Source organism: Pseudophryne corroboree, unplaced genomic scaffold (genome assembly GCF_028390025.1).
Source record: "Pseudophryne corroboree isolate aPseCor3 unplaced genomic scaffold, aPseCor3.hap2 scaffold_191, whole genome shotgun sequence".
Lineage (NCBI taxonomy): Eukaryota > Metazoa > Chordata > Amphibia > Anura > Myobatrachidae > Pseudophryne > Pseudophryne corroboree.
Window position 1 is genome coordinate 85,754 of NW_026968548.1, and position 18,261 is coordinate 104,014.

The 18,261-nt window shown below is 50.0% G+C and overlaps 30 non-coding genes and 1 pseudogene across 30 annotated transcripts; all 31 read right to left on the reverse strand.

Moving 5' to 3' along the window:
* Positions 1-275: 275 nt before the first annotated feature.
* LOC135003934 (U1 spliceosomal RNA) lies at positions 276-439 on the reverse strand. Its single transcript, XR_010204812.1, has one exon. It is a non-coding gene; the product is annotated as a U1 spliceosomal RNA (small nuclear RNA).
* Positions 440-1,113: 674 nt separating this feature from the next.
* LOC135004021 (U1 spliceosomal RNA) lies at positions 1,114-1,276 on the reverse strand. Its single transcript, XR_010204892.1, has one exon. It is a non-coding gene; the product is annotated as a U1 spliceosomal RNA (small nuclear RNA).
* Positions 1,277-1,428: 152 nt separating this feature from the next.
* On the reverse strand, positions 1,429-1,592 carry LOC135003950 (U1 spliceosomal RNA). Its single transcript, XR_010204829.1, has one exon. It is a non-coding gene; the product is annotated as a U1 spliceosomal RNA (small nuclear RNA).
* Positions 1,593-2,287: 695 nt separating this feature from the next.
* Positions 2,288-2,429, reverse strand: LOC135004090 (U1 spliceosomal RNA; annotated as a pseudogene).
* Positions 2,430-2,581: 152 nt separating this feature from the next.
* Positions 2,582-2,745, reverse strand: LOC135004072 (U1 spliceosomal RNA). The gene has a single exon (XR_010204941.1). It is a non-coding gene; the product is annotated as a U1 spliceosomal RNA (small nuclear RNA).
* Positions 2,746-3,415: 670 nt separating this feature from the next.
* On the reverse strand, positions 3,416-3,579 carry LOC135004103 (U1 spliceosomal RNA). The gene has a single exon (XR_010204959.1). It is a non-coding gene; the product is annotated as a U1 spliceosomal RNA (small nuclear RNA).
* A 152-nt stretch (positions 3,580-3,731) lies between these two features.
* On the reverse strand, positions 3,732-3,895 carry LOC135003849 (U1 spliceosomal RNA). The gene has a single exon (XR_010204730.1). It is a non-coding gene; the product is annotated as a U1 spliceosomal RNA (small nuclear RNA).
* Positions 3,896-4,566: 671 nt separating this feature from the next.
* Positions 4,567-4,729, reverse strand: LOC135004057 (U1 spliceosomal RNA). Its single transcript, XR_010204926.1, has one exon. It is a non-coding gene; the product is annotated as a U1 spliceosomal RNA (small nuclear RNA).
* A 153-nt stretch (positions 4,730-4,882) lies between these two features.
* LOC135003945 (U1 spliceosomal RNA) lies at positions 4,883-5,046 on the reverse strand. The gene has a single exon (XR_010204824.1). It is a non-coding gene; the product is annotated as a U1 spliceosomal RNA (small nuclear RNA).
* A 672-nt stretch (positions 5,047-5,718) lies between these two features.
* On the reverse strand, positions 5,719-5,881 carry LOC135004121 (U1 spliceosomal RNA). Its single transcript, XR_010204975.1, has one exon. It is a non-coding gene; the product is annotated as a U1 spliceosomal RNA (small nuclear RNA).
* Positions 5,882-6,033: 152 nt separating this feature from the next.
* Positions 6,034-6,197, reverse strand: LOC135004225 (U1 spliceosomal RNA). The gene has a single exon (XR_010205062.1). It is a non-coding gene; the product is annotated as a U1 spliceosomal RNA (small nuclear RNA).
* Positions 6,198-6,867: 670 nt separating this feature from the next.
* LOC135004080 (U1 spliceosomal RNA) lies at positions 6,868-7,030 on the reverse strand. The gene has a single exon (XR_010204949.1). It is a non-coding gene; the product is annotated as a U1 spliceosomal RNA (small nuclear RNA).
* A 152-nt stretch (positions 7,031-7,182) lies between these two features.
* LOC135003840 (U1 spliceosomal RNA) lies at positions 7,183-7,346 on the reverse strand. Its single transcript, XR_010204722.1, has one exon. It is a non-coding gene; the product is annotated as a U1 spliceosomal RNA (small nuclear RNA).
* A 615-nt stretch (positions 7,347-7,961) lies between these two features.
* On the reverse strand, positions 7,962-8,124 carry LOC135004058 (U1 spliceosomal RNA). The gene has a single exon (XR_010204927.1). It is a non-coding gene; the product is annotated as a U1 spliceosomal RNA (small nuclear RNA).
* Positions 8,125-8,276: 152 nt separating this feature from the next.
* Positions 8,277-8,440, reverse strand: LOC135003946 (U1 spliceosomal RNA). Its single transcript, XR_010204825.1, has one exon. It is a non-coding gene; the product is annotated as a U1 spliceosomal RNA (small nuclear RNA).
* Positions 8,441-9,112: 672 nt separating this feature from the next.
* On the reverse strand, positions 9,113-9,275 carry LOC135004107 (U1 spliceosomal RNA). Its single transcript, XR_010204962.1, has one exon. It is a non-coding gene; the product is annotated as a U1 spliceosomal RNA (small nuclear RNA).
* Positions 9,276-9,427: 152 nt separating this feature from the next.
* Positions 9,428-9,591, reverse strand: LOC135004226 (U1 spliceosomal RNA). The gene has a single exon (XR_010205063.1). It is a non-coding gene; the product is annotated as a U1 spliceosomal RNA (small nuclear RNA).
* A 671-nt stretch (positions 9,592-10,262) lies between these two features.
* LOC135004081 (U1 spliceosomal RNA) lies at positions 10,263-10,425 on the reverse strand. Its single transcript, XR_010204950.1, has one exon. It is a non-coding gene; the product is annotated as a U1 spliceosomal RNA (small nuclear RNA).
* Positions 10,426-10,577: 152 nt separating this feature from the next.
* LOC135003892 (U1 spliceosomal RNA) lies at positions 10,578-10,741 on the reverse strand. Its single transcript, XR_010204771.1, has one exon. It is a non-coding gene; the product is annotated as a U1 spliceosomal RNA (small nuclear RNA).
* A 674-nt stretch (positions 10,742-11,415) lies between these two features.
* On the reverse strand, positions 11,416-11,578 carry LOC135003964 (U1 spliceosomal RNA). The gene has a single exon (XR_010204842.1). It is a non-coding gene; the product is annotated as a U1 spliceosomal RNA (small nuclear RNA).
* A 152-nt stretch (positions 11,579-11,730) lies between these two features.
* LOC135003918 (U1 spliceosomal RNA) lies at positions 11,731-11,894 on the reverse strand. Its single transcript, XR_010204796.1, has one exon. It is a non-coding gene; the product is annotated as a U1 spliceosomal RNA (small nuclear RNA).
* A 674-nt stretch (positions 11,895-12,568) lies between these two features.
* On the reverse strand, positions 12,569-12,731 carry LOC135004022 (U1 spliceosomal RNA). Its single transcript, XR_010204893.1, has one exon. It is a non-coding gene; the product is annotated as a U1 spliceosomal RNA (small nuclear RNA).
* Positions 12,732-12,883: 152 nt separating this feature from the next.
* Positions 12,884-13,047, reverse strand: LOC135003937 (U1 spliceosomal RNA). Its single transcript, XR_010204815.1, has one exon. It is a non-coding gene; the product is annotated as a U1 spliceosomal RNA (small nuclear RNA).
* Positions 13,048-13,721: 674 nt separating this feature from the next.
* On the reverse strand, positions 13,722-13,884 carry LOC135003971 (U1 spliceosomal RNA). The gene has a single exon (XR_010204849.1). It is a non-coding gene; the product is annotated as a U1 spliceosomal RNA (small nuclear RNA).
* A 152-nt stretch (positions 13,885-14,036) lies between these two features.
* On the reverse strand, positions 14,037-14,200 carry LOC135003967 (U1 spliceosomal RNA). Its single transcript, XR_010204845.1, has one exon. It is a non-coding gene; the product is annotated as a U1 spliceosomal RNA (small nuclear RNA).
* Positions 14,201-14,874: 674 nt separating this feature from the next.
* On the reverse strand, positions 14,875-15,037 carry LOC135004023 (U1 spliceosomal RNA). Its single transcript, XR_010204894.1, has one exon. It is a non-coding gene; the product is annotated as a U1 spliceosomal RNA (small nuclear RNA).
* A 152-nt stretch (positions 15,038-15,189) lies between these two features.
* On the reverse strand, positions 15,190-15,353 carry LOC135003953 (U1 spliceosomal RNA). The gene has a single exon (XR_010204832.1). It is a non-coding gene; the product is annotated as a U1 spliceosomal RNA (small nuclear RNA).
* A 671-nt stretch (positions 15,354-16,024) lies between these two features.
* Positions 16,025-16,187, reverse strand: LOC135004047 (U1 spliceosomal RNA). The gene has a single exon (XR_010204917.1). It is a non-coding gene; the product is annotated as a U1 spliceosomal RNA (small nuclear RNA).
* Positions 16,188-16,339: 152 nt separating this feature from the next.
* On the reverse strand, positions 16,340-16,503 carry LOC135004187 (U1 spliceosomal RNA). The gene has a single exon (XR_010205025.1). It is a non-coding gene; the product is annotated as a U1 spliceosomal RNA (small nuclear RNA).
* Positions 16,504-17,175: 672 nt separating this feature from the next.
* Positions 17,176-17,337, reverse strand: LOC135004043 (U1 spliceosomal RNA). The gene has a single exon (XR_010204911.1). It is a non-coding gene; the product is annotated as a U1 spliceosomal RNA (small nuclear RNA).
* Positions 17,338-17,489: 152 nt separating this feature from the next.
* On the reverse strand, positions 17,490-17,653 carry LOC135003863 (U1 spliceosomal RNA). The gene has a single exon (XR_010204744.1). It is a non-coding gene; the product is annotated as a U1 spliceosomal RNA (small nuclear RNA).
* Positions 17,654-18,261: the final 608 nt, after the last annotated feature.

Below are 18,261 nucleotides of genomic sequence, written 5' to 3' on the forward strand. Positions count from 1 at the left end.
AAAATTTTCTTTCTAGTGCCCTTCGTTTGGGAGAAAAATGCAATGGTACAAGACAGCTTTTCCTTGCCAATATCTCTCTTTTGCAAAGAGCTGCGCATTGGAAAATTCAGGGCTATGTCGTGTAGATGAGGCTAGAGCTGGGGAGGGTCTCTGCTCGGGCACCCCCCTGTCAAGTGAAGGAGATCCAACTGAGGCAGCACAAGGGAACTCTCGAAAGAAGAACAAGGCTAGAGGAAGATCTGAAACAAAGAAATCTGACTTTTACCAGAGCTGACCAGAGGAAAACACAAACACAGTCCCCCACTACCACAAATAAAGCAGTCAAGTTTCCCACATTAAGGGAAATCACAGGGGTCAGCATACCCAGAATGCAATGAATGAACCTCACCCTGGGAGAATAATCTTCATGACCATGGTATCTCCTATGCAAAATAAGTATGATTTGGGATAGAGCTGGGGAGGGCCGCTGCTCAGGCATATCTCTGTCAAGTTAAGGAGATTCAACTGAGGCAGCACAAGGGAACTCTCATCTGGGGACAACAACTGCAGGGAGAACACATATTTTCAGATAAACATGGGAGGGCAGAAGGCTGCCTAATACTGAAGCACCCCCAAACAACAAACCAAATGCAACAACTAGTGCAAGCATTCCTGGGGGAAGGCCTGCCGCAGATGGATTTGCATATGGTGATGTCATCCAAGCAGTGGGTCAAAGTTGGCTTCAACCCTCGTCTGCATATGAAAACAGAAAAGGGGCGTGCAGGGCATGGTGGCCTTTTGCGGCGCTTGTCTGACCCCTAGTTTGCATTAAACACCTCCACCCTCCTTCGGTGTGGGGCTCATGTTGGCTATGCCCCAGCCCCTGAAGCATTCAAGCTGATTTCTTGCAGCAGCTGGGCACTGTAACAGCTCCAGAGCTGCTCTGTAAGGCAAGTAAAAGGGTGTGGGCCCTGCAGCACTACCTGTAGTTTGCATTGTGCATTGGAAGGCACAAAGTAAGCAGACGGGAGGAGAAGTCAGGATAGTGCACAAGGGTATAGAAGGGAGCGGCTGAAGAAAAGAGAAGTGGAAACAGACAGCAAACTAGTCTGGAGAGAGACCTGAGACAAAGAGATCTGAATTATACGAGAGCCGACCAGGGGAAACACAAATTATGCAGTCAAGTTTCCCACATTTGGGGAAATCGCAGGAGCAGCACACCCAGAGTACAATGGGTGAGCCTTGCCCTGGGAGAAGCACCTTCATGATCATAGTATCTCACCTGGCAGGTAAGTAGGAGTTGGGCTAGAGCTGGGGAGGGTCGCTGCTCGTGTACCCCCCTGTAAAGTGAAGTAGATCAAACTGAGGCAGCACAAGGGAACTCTCGAAAGAAGAATAAGGCTAAAGGAAAATCTGAGACAAAGAAATCTGACTTTTACCAGAGCTGACCAGAGGAAAGCACAAACACAGTCTCCCACTACCACAAATAATGCAGTCAAGTTTCCCACATTTGGGGAAATCACAGCGGTCAGCATACCCAAAATGCAATGAATGAACCTCACCCTGGGAGAAAAATCTTCATGACCATGGTATCTCCTATGCAAAATAAGTATGATTTGGAATAGGGCTGGGGAGGGCCGCTGCTCATGCACATCTCTGTCAAGTAAAGGAGATTCAACTGAGGCAGCACAAGGGAACTCTCATCTTGGGACAACAACTGCAGGGAGAACATATATTTTCAGATGAACATGGGAGGGCAGAAGGCTGCCTAATACTGAAGCACCCCCAAACAACAAACCAAATGCAACAACTAGTGCAAGCATTCCTGGGGGAAGGCCTGCCACAGATGGATTTGCATATGGTGATGTCATCCAAGCAGTGGGTCAAAGTTGGCTTCAACCCTCGTCTGCATATGAAAATAAAAAAGGGGTGTGCAGGGCATGGCGGCCTTTTGCGGTGCTTGGATGACCCCTAGTTCGCATTAAACACCTCCACCCTCCTTCGGTGTGGGGCTCATGTTGGCTATGCCCCAGCCCCTGAAGCATTCAAGCTGATTTCTTGCAGCAGCTGGGCACTGTAACAGCTCCAGAGCTGCTCTGTAAAGCAAGTAAAAGGGTGTGGGCCCTGCAGCACTACCTGTAGTTTGCATTGTGCGTTGGAAGGCACAAAGTAAGCAGACAGGAGGAGAAGTCAGGAGAGTCCACAAGGGTATAGAATGGAGGGGCTCAAGAAAAAAGAAGTGGAAACAGACAGCAAACTAGGCTGGAGAGAGACCTGAGACAAAGAGATCTGAATTATATGAGAGCCGACCAGGGGAAACACAAATTATGCAGTCAAGTTTCCCACATTTGGGGAAATCGCAGGGGCAGCACACCCAGAGTGCAATGGGTGAGCCTTGCCCTGGGAGAAGCACCTACATGATCATAGTATCTCACCTGGCAGGTAAGTAGGAGTTGGGCTAGAGCTGGGGAGGGTCGCTGCTCGGGCACCCCCCTGTCAAGTGAAGGAGATCCAACTGAGGCAGCACAAGGGAACTCTCGAAAGAAGAACAAGGCTAGAGGAAGATCTGAGACAAAGAAATCTGACTTTTACCAGAGCTGACCAGAGGAAAGCACAAACACAGTCCCCCACTACCACAAATAATGCAGTTGAGTTTCCCACATTTGGGGAAATCACAGGGGTCAGCATACCCAGAATGCAATGAATGAACCTAACCCTGGGAGAACAATCTTCATGACCATGGTATCTCCTATGCAAAATAAGTATGATTTGGGATAGGGCTGGGGAGGGCCGCTGCTCAGGCACATCTCTGTCAAGTAAAGGAGATTCAACTGAGGCAGCACAAGGGAACTCTCATCTGGGGACAACAACTGCAGGGAGAACACATATTTTCAGATGAACATGGGAGGGCAGAAGGCTGCCTAATACTGAAGCACCCCCAAACAACAAACCAAATGCAACAACTAGTAAAAGCATTCCTGGGAGAAGGTCTGCAGAAGACGGATTTGCATACGGTGATGTCATCCAAGCAGTGGGCCAAAGTTGGCTGGAACCCTCATCTGCATATGAAAAGAGAAAAGGGTTATGCAGGGCATGGCGGCCTTTTGCGGTGCTTGGATGACCCCTAGTTCGCATTAAACACCTCCATTCTCCTTCGGTGTGGGGCTCATGTTGGCTATGCCCCAGCCCCTGAAGTATTCAAGCTGATTTCTTGCAGCAGCTGGGCACTGTAACAGCTCCAGAGCTGCTCTGTAAGGCAAGTAAAAGGGTGTGGGCCCTGCAGCACTACCTGTAGTTCGCATTGTGCGTTGGAAGGCACAAAGTAAGCAGACAGGAGAAGTCAGGAGAGTGCACAAGGGCATAGAAGGCAGGGGCTCAAGAAAAGAGAAGTGGAAACAGACAGCAAACTGGCTGGAGAGAGACCTGAGACAAAGAGATCTGAATTATACGAGTAGCCGACTAGAGGAAACACAAATTATGCAGTCAAGTGTCCCACATTTGGGGAAATCGTAGGAGCAGCACACCCAGAGTGCAATGGGTGAGCCTTGCCCTGGGAGAAGCACCTTCCTGATCATAGTATCTCACCTGGCAGGTAAGTAGGAGTTGGGCTAGAGCTGGGGAGGGTCGCTGCTCGGGCACCCCCCTGTCAAGTGAAGGAGATCCAACTGAGGCAGCACAAGGAAACTCTCGAAAAAAGAACAAGGCTAGAGGAAGATCTGAGACAAAGAAATCTGTATTTTACCAGAGCTGACCAGAGGAAAGCACAAACACAGTCCCCCACTACCACAAATAATGCAGTCGAGTTTCCCACATTTGGGGAAATCACAGGGGTCAGCATACCCAGAATGCAATGAATGAACCTCACCCTGAGAGAACAATCTTCATGACCATGGTATCTCCTATGCAAAATAAGTATGATTTGGGATAGGGCTGGGGAGGGCCGCTGCTCAGGCACATCTCTGTCAAGTAAAGGAGATTCAACTGAGGCAGCACAAGGGAACTCTCATCTGGGGACAACAACTGCAGGGAGAACACATATTTTCAGATGAACATGGGAGGGCAGAAGGCTGCCTAATACTGAAGCACCCCCAAACAACAAACCAAATGTAACAACTAGTAAAAGCATTCCTGGGAGAAGGTCTGCAGAAGACGGATTTGCATACGGTGATGTCATCCAAGCAGTGGGCCAAAGTTGGCTGGAACCCTCATCTGCATATGAAAAGAGAAAAGGGTTATGCAGGGCATGGCGGCCTTTTGCGGTGCTTGGATGACCCCTAGTTCGCATTAAATACCTCCACCCTCCTTCGGTGTGGGGCTCATGTTGGCTATGCCCCAGCCCCTGAAGCATTCAAGCTGATTTCTTGCAGCAGCTGGGCACTGTATCAGCTCCAGAGCTGCTCTGTACGGCAAGTAAAAGGGTGTGGGCCCTGCAGCACTACCTGTAGTTCGCATTGTGCGTTGGAAGGCACAAAGTAAGCAGACGGGAGAAGTCAGGATAGTGCGCAAGGGCATAGAAGGGAGCGGCTCAAGAAAACAGAAGTGGAAACAGACAGCAAACTAGGCTGGAGAGAGACCTGAGACAAAGAGATCTGAATTATACGAGAGCCGACCAGGGGAAACACAAATTATGCAGTCAAGTTTCCCACATTTGGGGAAATCGCAGGAGCAGCACACCCAGAGTGCAATGGGTGAGCCTTGCCCTGGGAGAAGCACCTACGTGATCATAGTATCTCACCTGGCAGGTAAGTAGGAGTTGGGCTAGAGCTGGGGAGGGTCGCTGCTCGGGTACCCCCCCTGTCAAGTGAAGGAGATCCAACTGAGGCAGCACAAGGGAATTCTCGAAAGAAGAACAAGGCTAGAGGAAGATCTGAGACAAAGAAATCTGACTTTTACCAGAGCTGACCAGAGGAAAACACAAACACAGTCCCCCACTACCACAAATAATGCTGTCGAGTTTCCCACATTTGGGGAAATCACAGGGGTCAGCATACCCAGAATGCAATGAATGAACCTCACACTGGGAGAATAATCTTCATGACCATGGTCTCTCCTATGCAAAATAAGTATGATTTGGGATAGGGCTGGGGAGGGCCGCTGCTCAGGCACATCTCTGTCAAGTAAAGGAGATTCAACTGAGGCAGCATAAGGGAACTCTCATCTGGGGACAACAACTGCAGGGAGAACACATATTTTCAGATGAACATGGGAGGGCAGAAGGCTGCCTAATACTGAAGCACCCCCAAACAACAAACCAAATGCAACTACTAGTGCAAGCATTCCTGGGGGAAGGCCTGCAGCAGATGGATTTGCATATGGTGATGTCATCCAAAGCAGTGGGTCAAAGTTTGCTTCAACCCTCGTCTGCATATGAAAAGAGAAAAGGGGCGTGCAGGGCATGGCGGCCTTTTGCGGCGCTTGGATGACCCCTAGTTCGCATTAAACACCTCCACCCTCCTTCGGTGTGGGGCTCATGTTGGCTATGCCCCAGCCCCTGAAGCATTCAAGCTGATTTCTTGCAGTAGCTGGGCACTGTAACTGCTCCAGAGCTGCTCTGTACGGCAAGTAAAAGGGTGTGGGCCCTGCAGCACTACCTGTAGTTTGCATTGTGCATTGGAAGGCACAAAGTAAGCAGACGGGAGAAGTAAGGATAGTGCGCAAGGCCATAGAATGGAGCGGCTTAAGAAAAGAGAAGTGGAAACAGACAGCAAACTAGGCTGGAGAGAGACCTGAGACAAAGAGATCTGAATTATACGAGAGCCGACCAGGGGAAACACAAATTATGCAGTCAAGTTTCCCACATTAGGGGAAATCGCAGGGGCAGCACATCCAGAGTGCAATGGGTGAGCCTTGCCCTGGGAGAAGCACCTTCATGATTATAGTATCTCACCTGGCAGGTAAGTAGAAGTTGGGCTAGAGCTGGGGAGAGTCGCTGCACGGGCACCCCCCTGTCAAGTGAAGGAGATCCAACTGAGGCAGCACAAGGGAACTCTCGAAAGAAGGACAAGGCTAGAGGAAGATCTGAAACAAAGAAATCTGACTTTTACCAGAGCTGACCAGAGGAAAGCACAAACACAGTCCCCCACTACCACAAATAATGCAGTTGAGTTTCCCACATTTGGGGAAATCACAGGGGTCAGCATACCCAGAATGCAATGAATGAACCTCACCCTGGGAGAACAATCTTCAAGACCATGGTCTCTCCTATGCAAAATAAGTATGATTTGGGATAGGGCTGGGGAGGGCCGCTGCTCAGGCACATCTCTGTCAAGTAAAGGAGATTCAACTGAGGCAGCACAAGGGAACTCTCATCTGGGGACAACAACTGCAGGGAGAACACATATTTTCAGATGAACATGGGAGGGCAGAAGGCTGCCTAATACTGAAGCACCCCCAAACAACAAACCAAATGCAACAACTAGTGCAAGCATTCCTGGGGAAGGCCTGCAGCAGATGGATTTGCATATGGTGATGCCATCCAAGCAGTGGGTCAAAGTTGGCTTCAACCCTCGTCTGCATATGAAAAGAGAAAAGGGGCGTGCAGGGCATGGCGGCCTTTTGCGGCGCTTGGATGACCCCTAGTTCGCATTACACACCTCCACCCTCCTTCGGTGTGGGGCTCATGTTGGCTATGCCCCAGCCCCTGAAGCATTCAAGCTGATTTCTTTCAGCAGCTGGGCACTGTAACTGCTCCAGAGCTGCTCTGTAAGGCAAGTAAAAGGGTGTGGGCCCTGCAGCACTACCTGTAGTTTGCATTGTGCGTTGGAAGGCACGAAGTAAGCAGACGGGAGAAGTCAGGATAGTGCGCAAGGGCATAGAAGGGAGCGGCTCAAGTAAAGAGAAGTGGAAACAGACAGCAAACTAGGCTGGAGAGAGACCTGAGACAAAGAGATCTGAATTATACGAGAGATGACCAAGGGAAACACAAATTATGCAGTCAAGTTTCCCACATTTGGGGAAATCGCAGGGGCAGCACAACCAGAGTGCAATGGGTGAGCCTTGCCCTGGGAGAAGCACCTTCATGATCATAGTATCTCACCTGGCAGGTAAGTAGGAGTTGGGCTAGAGCTGGGGAGGGTCGCTGCTCGGGCACCCCCCTCTCAAGTGAAAGAGATCCAACTGAGGCAGCACAAGGGAACTCTCGAAAGAAGAACAAGGCTAGAGGAAGATCTGATATAAAGAAATCTGATTTTTACCAGAGCTGACCAGAGGAAAGCACAAACACAGTCCCCCACTACCACAAATAATGCAGTTGAGTTTCCCACATTTGGGGAAATCACAGGGGTCAGCATACCCAAAATGCAATGAATGAACCTCACCCTCGGAGAACAATCTTCATGACCATGGTATCTCCTATGCAAAATAAGTATGATTTGGGATAGGGCTGGGGAGGGCCGCTGCTCAGGCACATCTCTGTCAAGTAAAGGAGATTCAACTGAGGCAGCACAAGGGAACTCCCATCTGGGGACAACAACTGCAGGGAGAACACATATTTTCAGATGAACATGGGAGGGCAGAAGGCTGCCTAATACTGAAGCACCCGCAAACAATAAACCAAATGCAACAACTAGTACAAGCATTCCTGGGGGAAGTTCTGCAGAAGACGGATTTGCATACGGTGATGTCATCCAAGCAGTGGGCCAAAGTTGGCTGGAACCCTCATCTGCATATGAAAAGAGAAAAGGGGTATGCAGGGCATGGCGGCCTTTTGCGGCGCTTGGATGACCCTTAGTTCGCATTAAACACCCCCACCCTCCTTCGGTGTGGGGCTCATGTTTGCTATGCCCCAGCCCCTGAAGCATTCAAGCTGATTTCTTGCAGCAGCTGGGCACTGTAACAGCTCCAGAGCTGCTCTGTACGGCAAGTAAAAGGGTGTGGGCCCTGCAGCACTACCTGTAGTTTGCATTGTGCATTGGAAGGCACTTAAGAAAAGAGAAGTGGAAACAGACAGCAAACTAGGCTGGAGAGAGACCTGAGACAAAGAGATCTGAATTATACGAGAGCCGACCAGGGGAAACACAAATTATGCAGTCAAGTTTCCCACATTTGGGGAAATCGCAGGAGCAGCACACCCAGAGTGCAATGGGTGAGCCTTGCCCTGGGAGAAGCACCTACGTGATCATAGTATCTCACCTGGCAGGTAAGTAGGAGTTGGGCTAGAGCTGGGGAGGGTCGCTGCTCGGGTACCCCCCTGTCAAGTGAAGGAGATCCAACTGAGGCAGCACAAGGGAATTCTCAAAAGAAGAACAAGGCTAGAGGAAGATCTGAGACAAAGAAATCTGACTTTTACCAGAGCTGACCAGAGGAAAACACAAACACAGTCCCCCACTACCACAAATAATGCTGTCGAGTTTCCCACATTTGGGGAAATCACAGGGGTCAGCATACCCAGAATGCAATGAATGAACCTCACACTGGGAGAATAATCTTCATGACCATGGTCTCTCCTATGCAAAATAAGTATGATTTGGGATAGGGCTGGGGAGGGCCGCTGCTCAGGCACATCTCTTTCAAGTAAAGGAGATTCAACTGAGGCAGCATAAGGGAACTCTCATCTGGGGACAACAACTGCAGGGAGAACACATATTTTCAGATGAACATGGGAGGGCAGAAGGCTGCCTAATACTGAAGCACCCCCAAACAACAAACCAAATGCAACAACTAGTGCAAGCATTCCTGGGGGAAGGCCTGCAGCAGATGGATTTGCATATGGTGATGTCATCCAAAGCAGTGGGTCAAAGTTGGCTTCAACCCTCGTCTGCATATGAAAAGAGAAAAGGGGCGTGCAGGGCTTGGCGGCCTTTTGCGGCGCTTGGATGACCCCTAGTTCGCATTAAACACCTCCACCCTCCTTCGGTGTGGGGCTCATGTTGGCTATGCCCCAGCCCCTGAAGCATTCAAGCTGATTTCTTGCAGTAGCTGGGCACTGTAACTGCTCCAGAGCTGCTCTGTACGGCAAGTAAAAGGGTGTGGGCCCTGCAGCACTACCTGTAGTTTGCATTGTGCATTGGAAGGCACAAAGTAAGCAGACGGGAGAAGTAAGGATAGTGCGCAAGGCCATAGAATGGAGCGGCTTAAGAAAAGAGAAGTGGAAACAGACAGCAAACTAGGCTGGAGAGAGACCTGAGACAAAGAGATCTGAATTATACGAGAGCCGACCAGGGGAAACACAAATTATGCAGTCAAGTTTCCCACATTTGGGGAAATCGCAGGGGCAGCACATCCAGAGTGCAATGGGTGAGCCTTGCCCTGGGAGAAGCACCTTCATGATTATAGTATCTCACCTGGCAGGTAAGTAGAAGTTGGGCTAGAGCTGGGGAGAGTCGCTGCACGGGCACCCCCCTGTCAAGTGAAGGAGATCCAACTGAGGCAGCACAAGGGAACTCTCGAAAGAAGAACAAGGCTAGAGGAAGATCTGAAACAAAGAAATCTGACTTTTACCAGAGCTGACCAGAGGAAAGCACAAACACAGTCCCCCACTACCACAAATAATGCAGTTGAGTTTCCCACATTTGGGGAAATCACAGGGGTCAGCATACCCAGAATGCAATGAATGAACCTCACCCTGGGAGAACAATCTTCAAGACCATGGTCTCTCCTATGCAAAATAAGTATGATTTGGGATAGGGCTGGGGAGGGCCGCTGCTCAGGCACATCTCTTTCAAGTAAAGGAGATTCAACTGAGGCAGCACAAGGGAACTCTCATCTGGGGACAACAACTGCAGGGAGAACACATATTTTCAGATGAACATGGGAGGGCAGAAGGCTGCCTAATACTGAAGCACCCCCAAACAACAAACCAAATGCAACAACTAGTGCAAGCATTCCTGGGGGAAGGCCTGCAGCAGATGGATTTGCATATGGTGATGCCATCCAAGCAGTGGGTCAAAGTTGGCTTCAACCCTCGTCTGCATATGAAAAGAGAAAAGGGGCGTGCAGGGCATGGCGGCCTTTTGCGGCGCTTGGATGACCCCTAGTTCGCATTACACACCTCCACCCTCCTTCGGTGTGGGGCTCATGTTGGCTATGCCCCAGCCCCTGAAGCATTCAAGCTGATTTCTTGCAGCAGCTGGGCACTGTAACTGCTCCAGAGCTGCTCTGTAAGGCAAGTAAAAGGGTGTGGGCCCTGCAGCACTACCTGTAGTTTGCATTGTGCGTTGGAAGGCACGAAGTAAGCAGACGGGAGAAGTCAGGATAGTGCACAAGGGCATAGAAGGGAGCGGCTCAAGAAAAGAGAAGTGGAAACAGACAGCAAACTAGGCTGGAGAGAGACCTGAGACAAAGAGATCTGAATTATACGAGAGATGACCAAGGGAAACACAAATTATGCAGTCAAGTTTCCCACATTTGGGGAAATCGCAGGGGCAGCACAACCAGAGTGCAATGGGTGAGCCTTGCCCTGGGAGAAGCACCTTCATGATCATAGTATCTCACCTGGCAGGTAAGTAGGAGTTGGGCTAGAGCTGGGGAGGGTCGCTGCTCGGGCACCCCCCTCTCAAGTGAAAGAGATCCAACTGAGGCAGCACAAGGGAACTCTCGAAAGAAGAACAAGGCTAGAGGAAGATCTGATATAAAGAAATCTGATTTTTACCAGAGCTGACCAGAGGAAAGCACAAACACAGTCCCCCACTACCACAAATAATGCAGTCGAGTTTCCCACATTTGGGGAAATCACAGGGGTCAACATACCCAGAATGCAATGAATGAACCTCACCCTGGGAGAACAATCTTCATGACCATGGTATCGCCTATGCAAAATAAGTATGATTTGGGATAGGGCTGGGGAGGGCCGCTGCTCAGGCACATCTCTGTCAAGTAAAGGAGATTCAACTGAGGCAGCACAAGGGAACTTTCATCTGGGGACAACAACTGCAGGGAGAACACATATTTTCAGATGAACATGGGAGGGCAGAAGGCTGCCTAATACTGAAGCACCCCCAAACAACAAACCAAATGCAACAACTAGTGCAAGCATTCCTGGGGGAAGGCCTGCAGCAGATGGATTTGCATATGGTGATGTCATCCAAACAGTGGGTCAAAGTTGGCTTCAACCCTCGTCTGCATATGAAAAGAGACAAGGGGCGTGCAGGGCATGGCGGCCTTTTGCGGCGCTTGGATGACCCCTAGTTCGCATTACACACCTCCACCCTCCTTCGGTGTGGGGCTCATGTTGGCTATGCCCCAGCCCCTGAAGCATTCAAGCTGATTTCTTGCAGCAGCTGGGCACTGTAACAGCTCCAGAGCTGCTCTGTAAGGCAAGTAAAAGGGTGTGGGCCCTGCAGTACTACCTGTAGTTTGCATTGTGCATTGGAAGGCACAAAGTAAGCAGACGGGAGGAGAAGTCAGGATAGTGCACAAGGGTATAGAAGGGAGCGGCTGAAGAAAAGAGAAGTGGAAACAGACAGCAAACTAGGCTGTAGAGAGATCTGAGACAAAGAGATCTGAATTATACGAGAACCGACCAGGGGAAACACAAATTATGCAGTCAAGTTTCCCACATTTGGGGAAATCGCAGGGGCAGCACACCCAGAGTGCAATGGGTAAACCTTGCCCTGGGAGAAGCACCTTCATGATCATAGTATCTCACCTGGCAGGTAAGTAGGAGTTGGGCTAGAACTGGGGAGGGTCGCTGCTCGGGCACCCCCCTGTTAAGAGAAGGAGATCCAACTGAGGCAGCACAAGGGAACTCTCAAAAGAAGAACAAGGCTAGAGGAAGATCTGAAACAAAGAAATCTGACTTTTACCAGAGCTGACCAGAAGAAAACACAAACACAGTCCCCCACTACCACAAATAAAGCAGTCGAGTTTCCCACATTTGGGGAAATCACAGGGGTCAGCATACCCAGAATGCAATGAATGAACCTCACCCTGGGAGAATAATCTTCATGACCATGGTATCTCCTATGCAAAATAAGTATGATTTGGGATAGAGCTGGGGAGGGCCGCTGCTCAGGCACATCTCTGTCAAGTTAAGGAGATTCAACTGAGGCAGCACAAGGGAACTCTCATCTGGGGACAACAACTGCAGGGAGAACACATATTTTCAGATGAACATGGGAGGGCAGAAGGCTGCCTAATACTGAAGCACCCCCAAACAACAAACCAAATGCAAAAACTAGTGCAAGCATTCCTGGGGGAAGGCCTGCCGCAGATGGATTTGCATATGGTGATGTCATCCAAGCAGTGGGTCAAAGTTGGCTTCAACCCTCGTCTGCATATGAAAACAGAAAAGGGGCGTGCAGGGCATGGTGGCCTTTTGCGGCGCTTGACTGACCCCTAGTTTGCATTAAACACCTCCACCCTCCTTCGGTGTGGGGCTCATGTTGGCTATGCCCCAGCCCCTGAAGCATTCAAGCTGATTTCTTGCAGCAGCTGGGCACTGTAACAGCTCCAGAGCTGCTCTGTAAGGCAAGTAAAAGGGTGTGGGCCCTGCAGCACTACCTGTAGTTTGCATTGTGCATTGGAAGGCATAAAGTAAGCAGACGGGAGGAGAAGTCAGGATAGTGCACAAGGGTATAGAAGGGAGCGGCTGAAGAAAAGAGAAGTGGAAACAGACAGCAAACTAGGCTGGAGAGAGACCTGAGACAAAGAGATCTGAATTATACGAGAGCCGACCAGGGGAAACACAAATTATGCAGTCAAGTTTCCCACATTTGGGGAAATCGCAGGAGCAGCACACCCAGAGTACAATGGGTGAGCCTTGCCCTGGGAGAAGCACCTTCATGATCATAGTATCTCACCTGGCAGGTAAGTAGGAGTTGGTCTAGAGCTGGGGAGGGTCGCTGCTCGGGTACCCCCCTGTAAAGTGAAGGAGATCCAACTGAGGCAGCACAAGGGAACTCTCGAAAGAAGAACAAGGCTAAAGGAAAATCTGAGACAAAGAAATCTGACTTTTACCAGAGCTGACCAGAAGAAATCACAAACACAGCCTCCCACTACCACAAATAATGCAGTCAAGTTTCCCACATTTGGGGAAATCACAGGGGTCAGCATACCCAAAATGCAATGAATGAACCTCACCCTGGGAGAAAAATCTTCATGACCATGGTATCTCCTATGCAAAATAAGTATGATTTGGAATAGGGCTGGGGAGGGCCGCTGCTCATGCACATCTCTATCAAGTAAAGGAGATTCAACTGAGGCAGCACAAGGGAACTCTCATCTGGGGACAACAACTGCAGGGAGAACACATATTTTCAGATGAACATGGGAGGGCAGAAGGCTGCCTAATACTGAAGCACCCCCAAACAACAAACCAAATGCAACAACTAGTGCAAGCATTCCAGGGGGAAGGCCTGCCGCAGATGGATTTGCATATGGTGATGTCATCCAAGCAGTGGGTCAAAGTTGGCTTCAACCCTCGTCTGCATATGAAAAGAGAAAAGGGGCGTGCAGGGCATGGTGGCCTTTTGCGGCGCTTGGCTGACCCCTAGTTTGCATTAAACACCTCCACCCTCCTTTGGTGTGGGGCTCATGTTGGCTATGCCCCAGCCCCTGAAGCATTCAAGCTGATTTCTTGCAGCAGCTGGGCACTGTAACAGCTCCAGAGCTGCTCTGTAAGGCAAGTAAAAGGGTGTGGGCCCTGCAGCACTACCTGTAGTTCGCATTGTGCGTTGGAAGGCACAAAGTAAGCAGACAGGAGGAGAAGTCAGGATAGTGCGCAAGGGCATAGAAGGGAGCGGCTCAAGAAAAGAGAAGTGGAAAAAGACAGCAAACTAGGCTGGAGAGAGACCTGAGACAAAGAGATCTGAATTATACGAGAGCCGACCAGGGGAAACACAAATTATGCAGTCAAGTTTCCCACATTTGGGGAAATCGCAGGGGCAGCACACCCAGAGTGCAATGGGTGAGCCTTGCCCTGGGAGAAGCACCTTCATGATCATAGTATCTCACCTGGCAGGTAAGTAGGAGTTGGGCTAGAGCTGGGGAGGGTCTCTGCTCGGGCACCCCCCTGTCAAGTGAAGGAGATCCAACTGAGGCAGCACAAGGGAACTCTCGAAAGAAGAACAAGGCTAGAGGAAGATCTGAAACAAAGAAATCTGACTTTTACCAGAGCTGACCAGAGGAAAACACAAACACAGTCCCCCACTACCACAAATAAAGCAGTCAAGTTTCCCACATTAAGGGAAATCACAGGGGTCAGCATACAAAGAATGCAATGAATGAACCTCACCCTGGGAGAATAATCTTCATGACCATGGTATCTCCTATGCAAAATAAGTATGATTTGGGATAGAGCTGGGGAGGGCCGCTGCTCAGGCACATCTCTGTCAAGTTAAGGAGATTCAACTGAGGCAGCACAAGGGAACTCTCATCTGGGGACAACAACTGCAGGGAGAACATATATTTTCAGATGAACATGGGAGGGCAGAAGGCTGCCTAATACTGAAACACCCCCAAACAACAAACCAAATGCAACAACTAGTGCAAGCATTCCTGGGGGAAGGCCTGCCGCAGATGGATTTGCATATGGTGATGTCATCCAAGCAGTGGGTCAAAGTTGGCTTCAACCCTCGTCTGCATATGAAAACAGAAAAGGGGCGTGCAGGGCATGGTGGCCTTTTGCGGCGCTTGTCTGACCCCTAGTTTGCATTAAACACCTCCACCCTCCTTCGGTGTGGGGCTCATGTTGGCTATGCCCCAGCCCCTGAAGCATTCAAGCTGATTTCTTGCAGCAGCTGGGCACTGTAACAGCTCCAGAGCTGCTCTGTAAGGCAAGTAAAAGGGTGTGGGCCCTGCAGCACTACCTGTAGTTTGCATTGTGCATTGGAAGGCACAAAGTAAGCAGACGGGAGGAGAAGTCAGGATAGTGCACAAGGGTATAGAAGGGAGCGGCTGAAGAAAAGAGAAGTGGAAACAGACAGCAAACTAGGCTGGAGAGAGACCTGAGACAAAGAGATCTGAATTATACGAGAGCCGACCAGGGGAAACACAAATTATGCAGTCAAGTTTCCCACATTTGGGGAAATCGCAGGAGCAGCACACCCAGAGTACAATGGGTGAGCCTTGCCCTGGGAGAAGCACCTTCATGATCATAGTATCTCACCTGGCAGGTAAGTAGGAGTTGGGCTAGAGCTGGGGAGGGTCGCTGCTCGTGTACCCCCCTGTAAAGTGAAGGAGATCAAACTGAGGCAGCACAAGGGAACTCTCGAAAGAAGAATAAGGCTAAAGGAAAATCTGAGACAAAGAAATCTGACTTTTACCAGAGCTGACCAGAGGAAAGCACAAACACAGTCTCCCACTAACACAAATAATGCAGTCAAGTTTCCCACATTTGGGGAAATCACAGCGGTCAGCATACCCAAAATGCAATGAATGAACCTCACCCTGGGAGAAAAATCTTCATGACCATGGTATCTCCTATGCAAAATAAGTATGATTTGGAATAGGGCTGGGGAGGGCCGCTGCTCATGCACATCTCTGTCAAGTAAAGGAGATTCAACTGAGGCAGCACAAGGGAACTCTCATCTTGGGACAACAACTGCAGGGAGAACATATATTTTCAGATGAACATGGGAGGGCAGAAGGCTGCCTAATACTGAAGCACCCCCAAACAACAAACCAAATGCAACAACTAGTGCAAGCATTCCTGGGGGAAGGCCTGCCACAGATGGATTTGCATATGGTGATGTCATCCAAGCAGTGGGTCAAAGTTGGCTTCAACCCTCGTCTGCATATGAAAATAAAAAAGGGGTGTGCAGGGCATGGCGGCCTTTTGCGGTGCTTGGATGACCCCTAGTTCGCATTAAACACCTCCACCCTCCTTCGGTGTGGGGCTCATGTTGGCTATGCCCCAGCCCCTGAAGCATTCAAGCTGATTTCTTGCAGCAGCTGGGCACTGTAACAGCTCCAGAGCTGCTCTGTAAGGCAAGTAAAAGGGTGTGGGCCCTGCAGCACTACCTGTAGTTTGCATTGTGCGTTGGAAGGCACGAAGTAAGCAGACGGGAGAAGTCAGGATAGTGCGCAAGGGCATAGAAGGGAGCGGCTCAAGAAAAGAGAAGTGGAAACAGACAGCAAACTAGGCTGGAGAGAGACCTGAGACAAAGAGATCTGAATTATACGAGAGATGACCAAGGGAAACACAAATTATGCAGTCAAGTTTCCCACATTTGGGGAAATCGTAGGAGCAGCACACCCAGAGTGCAATGGGTGAGCCTTGCCCTGGGAGAAGCACCTTCCTGATCATAGTATCTCACCTGGCAGGTAAGTAGGAGTTGGGCTAGAGCTGGGGAGGGTCGCTGTTCGGGCACCCCCCTGCCAAGTGAAGGAGATCCAACTGAGGCAGCACAAGGAAACTCTCGAAAAAAGAACAAGGCTAGAGGAAGATCTGAGACAAAGAAATCTGACTTTTACCAGAGCTGACCAGAGGAAAGCACAAACACAGTCCCCCACTACCACAAATAATGCAGTCGAGTTTCCCACATTTGGGGAAATCACAGGGGTCAGCATACCCAGAATGCAATGAATGAACCTCACCCTGGGAGAACAATCTTCATGATAATGGTATCTCCTATGCAAAATAAGTATGATTTGTGATAGGGCTGGGGAGGGCCGCTGCTCAGGCACATCTCTGTCAAGTAAAGGAGATTCAACTGAGGCAGCACAAGGGAACTCTCATCTGGGGACAACAACTGCAGGGAGAACACATATTTTCAGATGAACATGGGAGGGCAGAAGGCTGCCTAATACTGAAGCACCCCCAAACAACAAACCAAATGCAACAACTAGTGCAAGCATTCCTGGGAGAAGGCATGCAGCAGATGGATTTGCATATGGTGATGCCATCCAAGCAGTGGGTCAAAGTTGGCTTCAACCCTCGTCTGCATATGAAAAGAGAAAAGGGGCGTGCAGGGCATGGCGGCCTTTTGCGGCGCTTGGATGACCCCTAGTTCGCATTACACACCTCCACCCTCCTTCGGTGTGGGGCTCATGTTGGCTATGCCCCAGCCCCTGAAGCATTCAAGCTGATTTCTTGCAGCAGCTGGGCACTGTAACTGCTCCAGAGCTGCTCTGTAAGGCAAGTAAAAGGGTGTGGGCCCTGCAGCACTACCTGTAGTTTGCATTGTGCGTTGGAAGGCACGAAGTAAGCAGACGGGAGAAGTCAGGATAGTGCGCAAGGGCATAGAAGGGAGCGGCTCAAGAAAAGAGAAGTGGAAACAGACAGCAAACTAGGCTGGAGAGAGACCTGAGACAAAGAGATCTGAATTATATGAGAGATGACCAAGGGAAACACAAATTATGCAGTCAAGTTTCCCACATTTGGGGAAATCGTAGGAGCAGCACACCCAGAGTGCAATGGGTGAGCCTTGCCCTGGGAGAAGCACCTTCCTGATCATAGTATCTCACCTGGCAGGTAAGTAGGAGTTGGGCTAGAGCTGGGGAGGGTCGCTGCTCGGGCACCCCCCTGTCAAGTGAAGGAGATTCAACTGAGGCAGCACAAGGAAACTCTCAAAAAAAGAACAAGGCTAGAGGAAGATCTGAGACAAAGAAATCTGACTTTTACCAGAGCTGACCAGAGGAAAGCACAAACACAGTCCCCCACTACCACAAATAATGCAGTCGAGTTTCCCACATTTGGGGAAATCACAGGGGTCAGCATACCCAGAATGCAATGAATGAACCTCACCCTGGGAGAACAATCTTCATGACCATGGTATCTCCTATGCAAAATAAGTATGATTTGGGATAGGGCTGGGGAGGGCCGCTGCTCAGGCACATCTCTGTCAAGTAAAGGAGATTCAACTGAGGCAGCACAAGGGAACTCTCATCTGGGGACAACAACTGCAGGGAGAACACATATTTTCAGATAAACATGGGAGAGCAGAAGGCTGCCTAATACTGAAGCACCCCAAACAACAAACCAAATGCAACAACTAGTACAAGCATTCCTGGGGGAAGGTCTGCAGAAGACGGATTTGCATACGGTGATGTCATCCAAGCAGTGGGCCAAAGTTGGCTGGAACCCTCATCTGCATATGAAAAGAGAAAAGGGGTATGCAGGGCATGGCGGCCTTTTGCGGCGCTTGGATGACCCTTAGTTCGCATTAAACACCTCCACCCTCCGTCGGTGTGGGGCTCATGTTGGCTATGCCCCAGCCCCTGAAGCATTCAAGCTGATTTCTTGCAGCAGCTGGGCACTGTAACAGCTCCAGAGCTGCTCTGAAAGGCAAGTAAAAGGGTGTGGGCCCTGCAGCACTACCTGTAGTTTGCATTGTGCGTTGGAAGGCACAAAGTAAGCAGACAGGAGGAGAAGTCAGGAGAGTCCACAAGGGTATAGAAGGGAGG